This window comes from Aptenodytes forsteri, unplaced genomic scaffold (genome assembly GCF_000699145.1).
Source record: "Aptenodytes forsteri isolate BGI_AS27 unplaced genomic scaffold, ASM69914v1 Scaffold49, whole genome shotgun sequence".
Lineage (NCBI taxonomy): Eukaryota > Metazoa > Chordata > Aves > Sphenisciformes > Spheniscidae > Aptenodytes > Aptenodytes forsteri.
In genome coordinates this window covers 6611291-6625514 of record NW_008795125.1, presented here as the reverse complement: position 1 = coordinate 6625514, position 14224 = coordinate 6611291, and the positions used below count along the sequence as shown (strand labels likewise).

The window sequence follows — 14224 nt, the reverse complement described above, 5'->3', positions numbered from 1 at the left end:
ACCTCCCCTGCTGCAACTTGAGGCCATTTCCTCTCGTCCTATCGCTTGTTACTTGGGAGAAGAGACCAACACCCACCTCACTACAACCTCCTTTCAGGTAGTTGTAGAGAGCGATGAGGTCTCCCCTCAGCCTCCTTTTCTGCAGGCTAAACAACCCCAGTTCCCTCATGACACTGAGTGCCTCATTCCCAACATGACACTGAGTGCCTTCCTGCCTGTACATAAAACACTGGTGCACCCACATTTAGGGTACTGTGTGCAGTTCTGGTTTTTTGCAACTCAAGGACAAAGTGGAGTTACAACAGGTACAGAAAAGGGCAACTAGAATGATCAAGGAGAGGGACAAACTGCTTTACATGGAGAGACTAAAAATGCTGAAACTCTTCAGTAGCCTAGAATCTGAGTCTGCAGAGACTATGAGTGAATGAAAACAGGAAGCTAGGAATAGGAGAAGGAAGAGGAAGGGAGGCAGATTTGTGTAACAAGTAAGATAAGTGGCAGGAATGCACAAGGAGGATGAATTGGGCAGGAATTAGGATGGTAAGATGAAAAATGTAGTAGCAGTTGGGTTGAAGAAGAAGAGGTGGGAGTGACAGGCACAAGCAGGGGCTGGGTTGAAGAACATCAGGAAAATCTGGAAAGGGTAGCAGGAAGAAATATCCAAGGCTGCAATAGGAGAGTTTCTACAAATACAACACTTTTTCCTTGAGTCTGAAATTAAACTTGGAATTCCAGAACCTCAACACGGGGAAGATCTCTCACTAGTGGCTGCTCAGAAAACAGAACCATAAACTGTTGCTTCTGCTGGTATTTCTTTGCCTTAGTGGCCGGGGACACCATACACCCAGATGTTCCAAATCAGATGATAACATGCAAGCTCAATACAATTTTATCTTTTCAATCTTTTCTGTGTGGTTCCATGTGAATTAAATTGCCTGTAGCAACACACTGAAAGGGAATTTCTTTGACAGTTCTTGATCCCCCCTACAGCAGGTTTGGGGTATCTTCTCAAGAGGTGAGGACAAGCCAGCTGCACCATTCTGCTTTATTGCTTATAATGGAACACAACTATTCAAACATTTCTGGCTTTTCTTTTCACCCCCTCCCCCCCGAAAATAAGTCAAATTTACTCATTTTCATTCTGAGTCAGAATAAAAAGTTGGATTTTTTTTCTCAACCAATTCTAATCTTACTATATATGACATGAGATCAAAACCAATACAAAAAAACCCCCAACAAACCAAAACCCAAATAAAAACCAATGCCAGTTCTTGTATTTCCTAAGTTTAAGTGCTAAAAATTTCATCTTGCAAGTCTTGTAAGAGTTTTGTTGTGTTCTGGCATGACAATACATATGAAGTGCGGTAGTGGGCTAGCAGAAGGTTGGTAGGTGGAAAAGAAGGGAGGAGTAAGGCATAACAATGAGACATATTTCAGTTTTATAAGGCTATTTCTGTGACATTTCAATGAATCATTTTCCAACATCAATAAAACTTACAAAATACTCAAGCCTATTTATAAGCTGTTGCAATAATGGATAATAAACTAACATGGGATTCCTTATATCCCTAAGAGGGAGTTGTCTAACTCCACATATGCTACTCAGTATAGTGTCTTCACGGAAATACAATAGCTTTTGTTCCATTTTAAAAAATTCAAATATTAAGACTTAAAAAAACCCCCTCTTTCTGAAAGTATCTCCTTTTTCCAGTTGAAATATTAGTACCATTTGCGGTAAGCACTCCTTAACCCCTGTAGAAAAGTGGGAAGCTCTGTATAATTCTGATAAGATCAGTTTTACAAAAGAGTATGTCTAAACGCTGCCTTCATGAAAGATTTCAGTTTACAGGAAAGAAAGGGAAGTCCCTGCAGAAGGAATTGCACAAGATGTACCAATTACAAGGTATAACGTTATGACATAAGGATATGTTTTTATTTTGGTTTCTGATGACCATATGAACCGCAAAGACAAGACTTCAACAGGTTGCACTCTGCACACATAACTGGTGTCAGGAGGCAATAAATTCACTACAGCCACCTTATACAGACAGATATTTTTAGCATTGGTATGAAAAAAAATGGGTATTGAAAAAGAGAAGTAACACTTGTAAATATAAAATACAAAACACCAGGCATAACATTACAGAATCGATCACTTCTTTTCTCATCAGAAAAAAAGAAAACAGGTTTACTGTGATGAAAACTCTGACAAATCTAGTTCTATGAGCTGCTTACATACTCTTTAATAAAAAATATTCCTAAATAGAAAATAACACTTTTACTATAACATATATGGCTGAGAATTTTACTGAAAGCAAAACCAAAAAAGCATGGAAATTAAAAATGTTGACCTATGTACATATATTTGTGGTTTCTCTACGCATTTAGAATTTACCCTTTTGACCACATGTCTAAGTAAATAAATGTCTTTATTCAAGATATTATCAAACTAAAAATCTTTTAAGTTGATTAGCCACATCCAAATATAATTCCATTCATATTTATTCATATCTATAGTTTTGACTTGAATAATAAAATAGTTCGTAACAGCAAGTGTGATTGAATACTTCCACCTTGAAGTGCTGGAATTGTGCAATATTCTCCTGAAACACCTTGCTAGAATACTCCTTGACACCACTTGTGTCTTGTCCTTCATTTTAAAAACATGCAATTAAAAAGGTATTCATATAAATCTTCTTCCAGTCTTAAATGCCCCTGTAAGTTCACTTAGAAAGACAATATCCATCTCAAGTAGCCAACGTAAACTCCTTTCTGTATATATTTCTCCTGAAATTATGATTCATTATACTGCCTATCTTTCTATTTTGTATTACATTTTTTTAAGTCTTGGAAACCAAAGAAGAGAGTAGGAAATATCAAATTTTATCAAGAATATTCGTTAACAGGATAACTGTCTAGAGTATTCCACTTCTTTGTTAACAGTATTTCTACATAACATAAAACTCTAAGGCAGCAAGAGAAATCTATTCTGTTGCTACAAAGAGAACTACAAAGTCAATTAACAACTTCTTCCTGTGACTTTAATGACTACTCATCTAAAATTCAGTGATGTAAAACATCAAATAAGTCTTAATAATAGCTGCACTGTATTCACTACATGAGAGTCCTCCAGCCCTCTGTTCCCATTACCGTCCAAGTATTTCACAATCATTTTGAATAGATGAATGGGAAGAGCTATCTAACTTTGACAAGGCTATCATCTCCTACGAGGATAGTTTAATATCTGTTTAATAGTTTTGATGTTCTAAATGCCTTAGACATAACTTCATGCATCAGTTGTTTCACAACTATCCTCTCAGGTTTCATTTTGGCTTTTTCATATTATAAGCTTCTACATAAGCTTATTTTTTTTATTAAGTCAATAATTTAACTTTTAGCCTTATTTTCTGTCTTAGTTTAGCTTATTTTGCTTATTTTATCCTTATTTTACACTTCTTACTTATTTTTGCGGAAAAAAAATATTTGGGTGGTTCTTCCTGTAATGCATACTTTTTGTCTCTCTTTCCCGTACTGAGGTTTTTTAAAAAATAAAGCACAACAACATTAGACTACTTTAACATGATGAAAAAGAAACTCACTGATTTTACCATTTTACTTGCAGAATCTAAATTTGGGAGATTAGTACTTGTTCACAAATTCTCAAGGAAGTTATGAAAAGAGAGAAAGCTAAAGAATCTCTACTACAAATTTATGGTTTTGCTCTTAAAAACCAAATGCATTTGACCTTTGAACTTGAAGCTAAATGAATTTTTTATATTTGTTTTACAAATTTTGAATTTTTTTACTTGCATCTTCTGAAGGATCACAGTGGAGCACATCAAGAGTTACATGTCTTCTTTTAAAAAATATTTTAAAAACATCACTCTTTCCTGAAGATAAGCTGTCACATGTGCATTACAAAACACTCCTTTAATTATACAGTTTCATATTTTAAAAAAAAAGAAATACATGGGTCGCCTGTGTTATTGGTAGCACAAGATAGCTACAGAGCAATAAATAGATCAGTCTTCAACATTTCATTCTATCATCATGACTCAGTGTGTAGTTCAATGTCTCATTCACTAGAGCCATCAAAACCAGAATTACAGAAAGATCCATTTCCTCCTAGGCTTTTCCATGCCATTGGCCTGTATTCCTGACACTGCACTGACTTGTGGGGTGACCTTCAGAAAATCACTTTCCCTTTTGGTGTCTGAATTTCCTCATTTGAGATGTCTTTGTGGGTAAAACCCATCAAGATCTAGTGATTAAAAACAAGGCATATATGCAGTAGTAATTAAGTAAAAGCCAGTTATCTTGTACTTACGGTGCACAGGCCTGTAAAGTCATCAGCAATGATCAGACTGGTGGGTGCACTAGTCTTGACACAATGGTACCCATGATAATGACTATCGTTACTGTTAATACATGAATATCAAAGCAGCTATTTTCTGTATAGATGCTGACAAATACTAGATTAAAGTGAGGAAATTCAGCATCAGGTAAAGAAGGATACTAAAAGCAATGGACTTCTGCAAGTTCATTCATCATCTGTTATGTGCTCTCAGTGAATCTGCTGACATGGAACTAATTTTACTAGCTTTTCTCCAGTTTCCAGCCTTTTAAAGAAACTCCAAAATATATTCAATATATCTAATGGAGTTGTATGTATAATCAAGAGAAAAAAATACATACAGTAGCAGTGAAAGAAAATAACCAAGTAATGGGGTTCCTTGCTGGTTCTCATCCTAAAAAGCCCATCAGTGCATGGAATCTCATAGTGGCAATAGTGATGGACAAACGTGCAAGAAAGAATAGAAGAGCAGTAACTTGCCCTGTTGCCACCCAGGGAAGACTTTACAGATGCCCTCCATTACACCCCTAGAGAAGATGATCGTTTTGCATTAAAATACATTCTGCAGCGCCAATACTTTCTGTACAGTAAAATGACAGAATTGGTGCTAGAAAAAGGGACTGCTAGATATTTAAGCATATCAAAGAGCGCTCATATTACAAAAGACTCAGAAAGGATGTGAAACCTCACTTCCAAGTACTTATGAAATAAAGCATGCTTAATGAAACTTCTGCTGAAAATGAGTAAATAGCACATGATTATGCTTTGCTTCTCTATTTTAATATAAACTCTTCAATCTAACGAGTTGACTTCAATTGAGAAATTATTTCTGTGATCCTTAGTGTTCTGCCTTACAATTTCTTACAGGGTACTTTTGCTTGGTTAATTTAGATTGGGACCTTCCACTCACCATTTTCCACCTGTCTTCAGAAATATTACTTCAAAATAGGACTCAAAGTGTGTAATACTAATTACTTACAAACCCAAACAAACCCCCTTTTCATCACCCTCTCCTCCTCCAACCATTACAAAATAATATTAATGAAAAAAAATCCAAACAAAAAATTAGTAGAGGCTGTCAATATTTTACCCAAGGAGCACCCCAAAGCAGGCATCAGTCTTGTTGCAAAGGAATAGTTCGGAACTCAGATCTGGGCATTATCACATGAAATCTTTGGGATTTTGCTTTACAGAAATTAGGAATAGTACTGAATTTCTCACTGTCCATTCTGCATCTAGACTATAATCTATTCTGAGCAGGGATTATTTCTTCTTATGCGTATGTGTAGCATCCAGTCTGATGGGATATGCATCTTAATTGAGATTAATAGAATTTATTCCTGTGAAACTCATTAATGCATACATAAATATGAATAGTACAGCTATAGGAACAGATTGGTGGGTGGGGAGGAACTTGAAAATAGACGCAATAGGAACAACAAAGCAATCACTCAAGAAAACCCTCCAAACAATACTGAAAATTTGCCTAATAACTACGCAGACTGCAAAATACAGGTAGGTGGCCTTAATTTCTACAAAGTGGAAATACAAATACGCACATGAACAGTGCAGTACACAGTGCCATTGACATTGCTTGCAGTCTTTCTACTGCACAAATGTATGCAGTATTTGCAGATTTCATAGTAGAAATCAAGCTACTGAATTATTTTCCCTTGGTTTTAATTTATAAGTTACATCCAATTTTTTATAAGTACAATGTTTTTCTCTCTGTAAACCTCCAACGGTTCTCTCATTGCAGCAAACATCTACAAATGTCAGTTACAGGTTCATTTATTTCCTTGCTGATTTCCTGTAAAACTTGTGACTCAGCATGCCATCTGAACCTGTTACTCTGTACTGAGAGGACATCGAACAATTTGCAACTGTGCTCCAGCTGCACACTTTCTACCTCCTTTTCTGCGAGCAATGTAGAAGTCATCACTGAACTTGGGGTGATCATTACCCTGTTACTAAATTCAGCCCTGCATGTATGATTGCATGCACACACACCTTGCTAACTGTGCCAGAACTATTGGTCATCTTTATTCACTATAGATGAAAATACTTTTTTCTCTATTCACTATAGAAGAATGCTTTTTTTTCCTCTCAGGAGTTCTGACGTTAATGATAGTCTTGAGTAATTCCCTTGCATCGCTGTCCTCCAATAATTCTTTTTGAATGAAATCTACTTTTAAAAATGTAGCTATCTTTTTAAATGCAACCCAGAATCATTCATGTGTTAATTTTTGAGTGTTTACTGGAAATATTTCTAAGACTCTCCTTTTCACATATTTATGACGAACTCTTTCAGTCTTAATAGCTGGCTATTTAGCATCACAGACTTAGGTAAAATCATATTACGCCCTTAAAAAAACCCTTCTCACATGACTTGTTCCTATTTGGTCTTTGACTTTCTGTAAAGGTTTGACTTCTGGATTTTCAGAATATCTCTTGTTTCCTAATGTAACTACACTGGTTTCTGGAAGCTACTTATAAAGTTTTTTGGTTTTATTTGAGGAGGTATTCAAAATACATACTTTAATTTTTGTTTTTAATATTTAATTACTCTAAGCTTCTGCATTTAAAATGAAGAGAGTGCTTCACTCTGCAGGTTTAAACAGAACCTACTTGAATACTGTAGAGCATATCTCTATCTGAAATAAGTAGTAAATCGTACTCTCTAATTTGTTTTCTTGGCATGATTCATCACTTTACGGGCCTCTCTTCTGTCATTTCATTTCCAGTCTAGATGTCTTCATACAAGAAAGTTTTTTTGTGCCTTTAATAGTTTTTCCTGCCTCTCTCTGAACTTTACTTTAACTGCCTTCTCTTTGAAGATAAGATCCCTGCAGATGAATACAGCATTCACAGTGAGGATACATAATTTGTATATAATCTCTCAGCTTTCTCTATTCATTTTTAATATGATCCTTTTCCTCTTGCTGTACTGTGATGGGCCTGATTTTGGGGACCCAGAAAAGAAAGCACTCATTGTTTTGGGCCCTTCTTGTCCATTTGTCAGTTACAAAACAAGGCAACATCTAGCTGGAGAGGTTTAGGCTGAAATTATTTCTGCTTCTAAAGAGCTTGGGAGGAAAAGCCTGCGATCAAGAAGGCTTTATATAAGGAAGCTAGTGTGGTGCCGGGATCAGTTCTTGGGAAAGTCAGAGCTCTCCTCCACAGAGTTATTCTAAAGAACACAAGTGCAGAAAAACAAAGCCATCCAACTGTAACATCTACTTGACCTCATGAGCCGAGTCTGTGTTTTGAAGTGTATTTTATACTGACTTAAGTAAGAAAATCTCTTACAGGAAAGACCTTAATTTCTCCTTCCGAAATGCCTCGATTTTCTGTACCAAGTCCTTTGGAAGAGGAGAGTGCTGGCTGCCAAGCAGAAGCACCTCGTTCCACCCCTTGTGCTTGTGCCAGGCTGTGGGACCCGGGCCGACACTTTCCAGCTGTCCTTCAGGCAGACAGAAGATTTTGAGTCTAATCACACGTAGGCAGACTTGAAGTTCTCTTTTCTGTAGGCATTACCCCTAAACTTATCTGTGCTAGCTTGAATTAATCTAAGGTAATGCTTACCACAGTACACACAGTTTTTCTACTCTGGTCTAAGTTAATTTTTTTTTTATATTTACTCAATAAAATAAGATATTGTGTTATGACCTTTTTTCTGAATGGGCTCCTAAGTCACCTCAAATTGACTCTCCTTCATGACAAAATGGATTACTTATCCCTGTTCTTTATTTTATCCTCTCCTGGTCCATATTTAATTGCTTTTTGAAATAAAAGGCTTCTCACATGCCATAGAAAGGGACTTAATTTTTCCAAATCTGATAAAGACTTTATTATCCACAACAATTTCAGATTTTGTGCCACGGGTCAGGAGACCAGACTAATTCCGTAGTTCAATAGTACTCTATTGAAATTATTCTTATGCTTAGAAAATTCAACAATGTTAACTTGTTCACCACCTGAACAGAAATACTTTAAAGGCTTTCTGAAAGCTTTACGGGTTCTGGCACTCTAATTCTGAAAATTATGTCTCTGTTCATTAGGGGTAAGTTTCGTTTGCACAGCTTTACTCCTGGTGAGCAGGCATTTTACTAGGGCTCTTTGTGGCTAAAGACACCATACAGCAAGTACTCTCCAGGTATATGTTCTGCATTGAGGTGTGTATAGAGACAGACTGAGAGGGAAAATAAGGAAAGATATGGTTGAGAAAGGATGATTTGGAAGAAAAAGTATTAGCCTGTGACAGAAGAGAAGTGGATTCAATTCTCTGTTCTGAAACACTTTCTGAAAGCTCCTGTACAAATCACTTCAACCCAGATCCACAAGGAGAATGATATGCCTAATTTCCACTGAAACCCCTGAGAGCTAAGTCCCTGAAAATATTTTTGTGGAAGTAAGTCTTGTTTTTCTGGGTCTCCAGTATCCATCCGCAAAATAGGTATTACTACAAAACAGCATTTCTTCTGAAGCAGCTCACATATTGCCCGTTAGTATGCACAGTATAAAAGAATTTAAAGACAGTTCGGACTGTGTGGGATATTACACAAATAGACAGGAGAAAAAGAGACCTAGAAAAATACATTTCAGTCCCAAAGCTGTACTTGTCTTTAAAATAAACAGTCCCAGTGTCTCAGCAGTCATGGTTTCTCTGACACACACTGCTGCACTAGGAAGATTCCAGAATAGCAAAAACCTTAGTGGCTCTACTAGCATGGGAAAAAGAAAGATAACCAGCAAGGGTATAGCAACCTACCCTTCCTTTCAAAAATTAATAGAAAGAGGAAACATTTCTACATTTGAAACAGAATCATCAGAATCAAATATTGTTGTCATTAAGTTTCATGCATTTGATTTATTGCCACTTCCTGCTGTTCCTATTTAAACTCTCCTTTCCAGCAGGCATGTAATCAAAATCATATGAAGTGTTCCAACAGCTTGCTTGTCGTGGCTATTTATAGTAAATATTTACTGATAGATACTTTAAGAGAAAAATTAACTCCTACACATGACAATTATTTGGAAAATACTGATCAAATTCAGCTGGATCAACACTTCAGTATAGGAACTGAGGTTTAAGGCAGAATTAAATTAAGTCACATTTTGCTTATTTCTAGCACCTATTTCATATTGCCTCACTATGAATCTACAGTGCCGTTGCATCCTGGAATGTCAGAGAGATGTGAAGCAAAGAGAGACATTTTTGCTGCATTGAGTTATTAGGTATGAAAAAGGTTTTCTCTATATGAACTCTCACATTGGTGAGAGCAGTTGTCATTTGCTCAACTTACTTACAATCTATTCTAATAGGCAGTGTAAAATGGGTCTCAGGTTCGATGACAGCAAAAGTTTTTGAAAAGCCATACTTTGGAGTTTGGAGAGTTTGGAAATTCCATGTCCTGCTAGAAAATAAAATGTGTGCGTTATTCAAAAGTTCAGTAACATACAACGGAAATTACCGTATATGGTGTTCAATAGTCTGCTGAACAGCTGGAATTTTAAGGCTGCAAGATTGTAAATTAAAGAGCACCCAAGCAATTTTTCAAAGAAACACATTAATACAGCAAGCTTGTGACAGTGCCAAAGCCCCTTATTTTAGGGCTTTTCAGGACTTATGCCTCTCATTTCCTGATTAAATTGTCAACTGAATGTATTTCATGCTAACTGTCTCAATGCACTAGAATTGTGATCAAGCTGATGATTTAAGAAGACACCACAACAGACTGCCTAAGTGGCAGGCAGCATGAGTACACATCTCCACAGATGAAGCTAACGAAGGATGCATGTATTAGATACACTAACATGAGGGTAATGGATACCGGTATGAAGAGCTCAAAAGAAACAGATACGCTGCCAGAATCCGCTTCATTAAAAAGACATGGTGCAACTCTGTGGTTAACCTGTTACTCTGGTAACAGTATAAAGAATCCAAAAACAAGTCATATATGTAAAGGTGCATGCAAACTGATGAGCAGCTGTTGGTGAATCAACGAATTACAGGCAACAGAAAAGCCCATCTGTGAGCACTGATGCATAAGGTATATGCTGCTATTCTGATGCAATTACAAGCAAAATAAACCACAGACAGCACAAACTGTGAGAAAAAATACATCCTAATAATCCAACACAGAAGATTTTCTGTGAAAAGGGCACGGTCCTAAGAGATTCTGAGAACTTTAGCTTGGCGTTGTTACTTGTGAACACATAGCCTGGATAAACAGGGAGACAAAGGCAGAATAAACCTCCTTATATCAATGACCTTTACTCAGCAGCAGCACTTTAGTTTTCCCAGGGTTGAAAATAAGGTAGCTTTAACAGAGCCAGCTGGCAATATCATCCAAGCATTACTTCACAGGAGATGCTGAACTTTCAGGTTCTTCTGAGTAGAGAGAGACACGTCTGTATTTCACCAGCATACTGATGAGTCTCCTTTCTAAATTCTGAAGTGGTGGCTCTACAAGGCATCATATTAAACTACCTGGGAGACAGAATATGGCCTTAAGGGCTGCTACATTTCAAAACAGTTGATGATGACATACAGTTGTCTGCCAGTACCTGTTAAGCCCTTTCTCAGAAGTGCAGTGAAGAGCAAGAAGAATAGCCTCCAACGTATCAGCAATGTCCCTCATTCACCAAAGCAATAAACCACAATCAAACATTCTTTTAGACATTCAGCAGAAATGTGATGATGAGGCAACCTAGATCTGAGAGTGAAGAAATTAATGCACAACCAATGCACCTAGTACAAAACACAGAGGAAAGCCAGACTTGGCCCAGAACCTTTCCACATGCCATTGACAGGCAAATTCAAACTATTCTCTACTCGGTTTTTGCAAATGGATGAAATCTTGGTATTACTGAAGTCAAAAGCAAAACTCTCCATTTAACAGTGCCTGTAATTCATCTGCAGGAAATTAACTGTCAGGCTTTCAAGCATTTTTCCTCTTGGGTAATACTTGAAACATTCATCAACTGTGCAGCAGGATCCCAGCATCTCTGTTTAGTCTTCCTCTTGGTAGATAAAGATTGCAGCAGCTTCCATGTTGCTGTTTTTATCTACATTTTGAATAATAGAATAATAATCTTTCTACTTCCCCTATCAGGATGGCCTTTTTCCAGTCTGAGCTCTTCATGTTTTCTCATCTGCAGCTGTTAGTAAGCGAGAAGCTGCTTTGGATCGTTCGAGTATTCTACCACTTTCTGCTTAAGAAACATGATTCTAGGAACACACAAGTCAGCTGTCAAGAGGTTATTTCACAGATGCACTTGGCATCATGTGAAGCCATTTTCAGCTGGCAATAGCTTGAATAAACATGTAATTCCACCACAGAAAAAAGCAGGCTTAGGAAAAAGCGATGATGAAATCAAAAGTAAGCAACCAGCACTGCTGAACTGTTTTTTGATGTTCAGCATGTCCTTCCAGAACTCAATGCATATCTCACTTTCTGTTTAGCCCTAGAAGTCCGCACTCCTTTTATGACACACCAAGCACAGAGGGAAAAGGAGACTTAACAGAACAAGGCAGGGAATTACGTAAGGGTATCAACAACCTAGGCAAGTGGCACAGCGAAGTATGTGGGTTTAGTGCTTTGTTTCACCTACCAAACTCCGTATTTTATAGGGCAATACAAATATTTCCTTGATTACACATAGTTGGACATTCAGTTTCGCTGCTTATGTCAGGAATATGCTTATGCTCCAATTTCTGTTGTGTTAAAAAGTATGAGACTCACAAGCCTCGTAAGTGTAGAGAACACTGAGTATTTGATGTTGAACAGTCTGTTATCTTGCCAACCACAGTCTACACTACAGATCAAGTTTGATTACAGACAGGTAACGTTTGTCACAAGGATGTTTTATGAGCTGAAATATTTTCTGATCACTCTGTGTAGCTGGAAGAGAATAAGCGAGTTTATTATTTGTTATTTTCCAGGTTTATTTGTATTCAAGCAGCACCCAAACTGTGCAAGGTGTTTTACCTGGAATTTTTACTTGTGTTCTCCCAGAAGAGTTCCCAATCAAAGGAAACACAGTAGAAGAAAGATCCAGCTAATAGAACATTCAATTAACCACTTTTGCTTCAAATAAGAGGCTTATTCACAGTGCTGTAAGAAAAGACTGAAAATGCACGCTACACTGTGTGGATACCGAATCCATAGCTAATCCTATATAAATGCACCAAAGCAAATATTCCAGAATTAACAAACAATGTGCATTTTCTCTTGCACATCACATTCCATCAAGTATTTGTACTGTAAGCTGCTTGGAGCAGGGATCTGTCATTGTGAATTAGTCCATAAGAACTATGTACATTAGGGACCGCATTTAAGACTTTTTCTTCTTTTCTAAGTTCCAAAGAGTAGATTTGATTTTACAGTTCTCCTGTGGTTTAGAGGCTAAGGAAAAGAAAGCAAAATCCCATTTTAAATAATGTAACTGATTACTTGGGTTTTATTCTGACTATTTATTTACTTATTTACTTGTGATTTACATTAATGTAAATGATAGGACAGTAAGTTTTGGTGTTCGGGTTTAATTTTTAAACAGGTGTTCACATCAAAATATACATACATTCACAATTTCTGCAGTCAGTAAGGGGTAAAAACATCTCTTACATCAAAAGATTTTGTTGAAGCAAATACTTGGTTGGGGACTACAGAAACAATAATAACTGGAAGGCCACATTTTGGTGAACCTTGGGCTAGATTTTTTTTTCTCTTAGAAAGTGAAGACAACATAAGTATAAACTTCCTTAAAACTCAAGAAGAGGAAGTTAAAATCTTCCAGATGCCCAAATTCATAACTAACTGATCTTTGAGCACAAATAATAAAAGTCATTAAAACATCAACAAAATCTTTTATGCCCTTATTGTTCCTCCCATACTGCTGACCACACTGACTCTTTCAATATGCAACTCTGAAGAAGCCAATCCAAAAGGAAAATATTTCTGAAATGCAACTTAAAAAAATGAAAGAGGAACCAGACTGGGCACATACATTTCAAAAAATCTGACCTTGCATGTAAGTTTTTGAATCAAAGTCTGTTGTTTAATAGCTTTCACATTAGTTAGTTCCATATCCAGAGCATAAAACCCAACTGAAATGGTCAAACTACAATGTGCCTTTGCCCTGATATTTTCTTCTGAGATTGCTAAGAGGATAAAATAGCATGTACTTTGCATCAGAGCAAAGTTCTCTGATGTACAGGTAAAGCCATGATTGCTTATCTTGTGAAATCAGCCCCTCGTGTAAATTCGAGTCTCCATACGGACATAGTTGCAGCAAATCACTCTTCTAATTTATGCAAAGAAAGGGTTCCCACTCCTGCAGCTTTAACCACACTCCCTTTACACTTTCCAATCCATTCGTTCTCAAGCAGCTCCAGCTTTCATATCTCCTCTGATACTGTTTGTTTGCCAGAATTGCAGCTTTTAAGTTAAGATTCAAACCCAAACACTCCCCAACAGAGCTGAATACTCTTAATTCCTGTGCATATATATAGAATCATAAAAACATTAAGGTTGGAAAAGACCTTTAAGATCATCTAGTCCAACCACTGACCCAACACCACCATGACCACTAAACCATGTCCCTAAGCACCTCATCTACTCGTCTTTTAAATACCTCCAGGGATGGGGACTCCACCACTTCCCTGGGCAGCCTGGTCCAATGTTTCACCACTCTTTCAGTAAAGAAATTTTTCCTCACGTCCAATCTAAACCTCCCCTGGCACAACTTGAGGCCATTTCCTCTCGTCCTATCGCTTGTTACTTGGGAGAAGAGACCGACACCCACCTCGCTACAACCTCCTTTCAGGGAGTTGTAGAGAGCGATGAGGTCTCCCCTCAGCCTCCT

General features: G+C 37.2%; 1 protein-coding gene across 1 annotated transcript in view; it reads right to left on the bottom strand.

Moving 5' to 3' along the window:
• The window catches only part of NSMCE2 (NSE2/MMS21 homolog, SMC5-SMC6 complex SUMO ligase), a 137353-nt gene that overhangs the window by 27139 nt on the left and 95990 nt on the right, over window positions 1–14224 (bottom strand). The window lies entirely within an intron of this gene.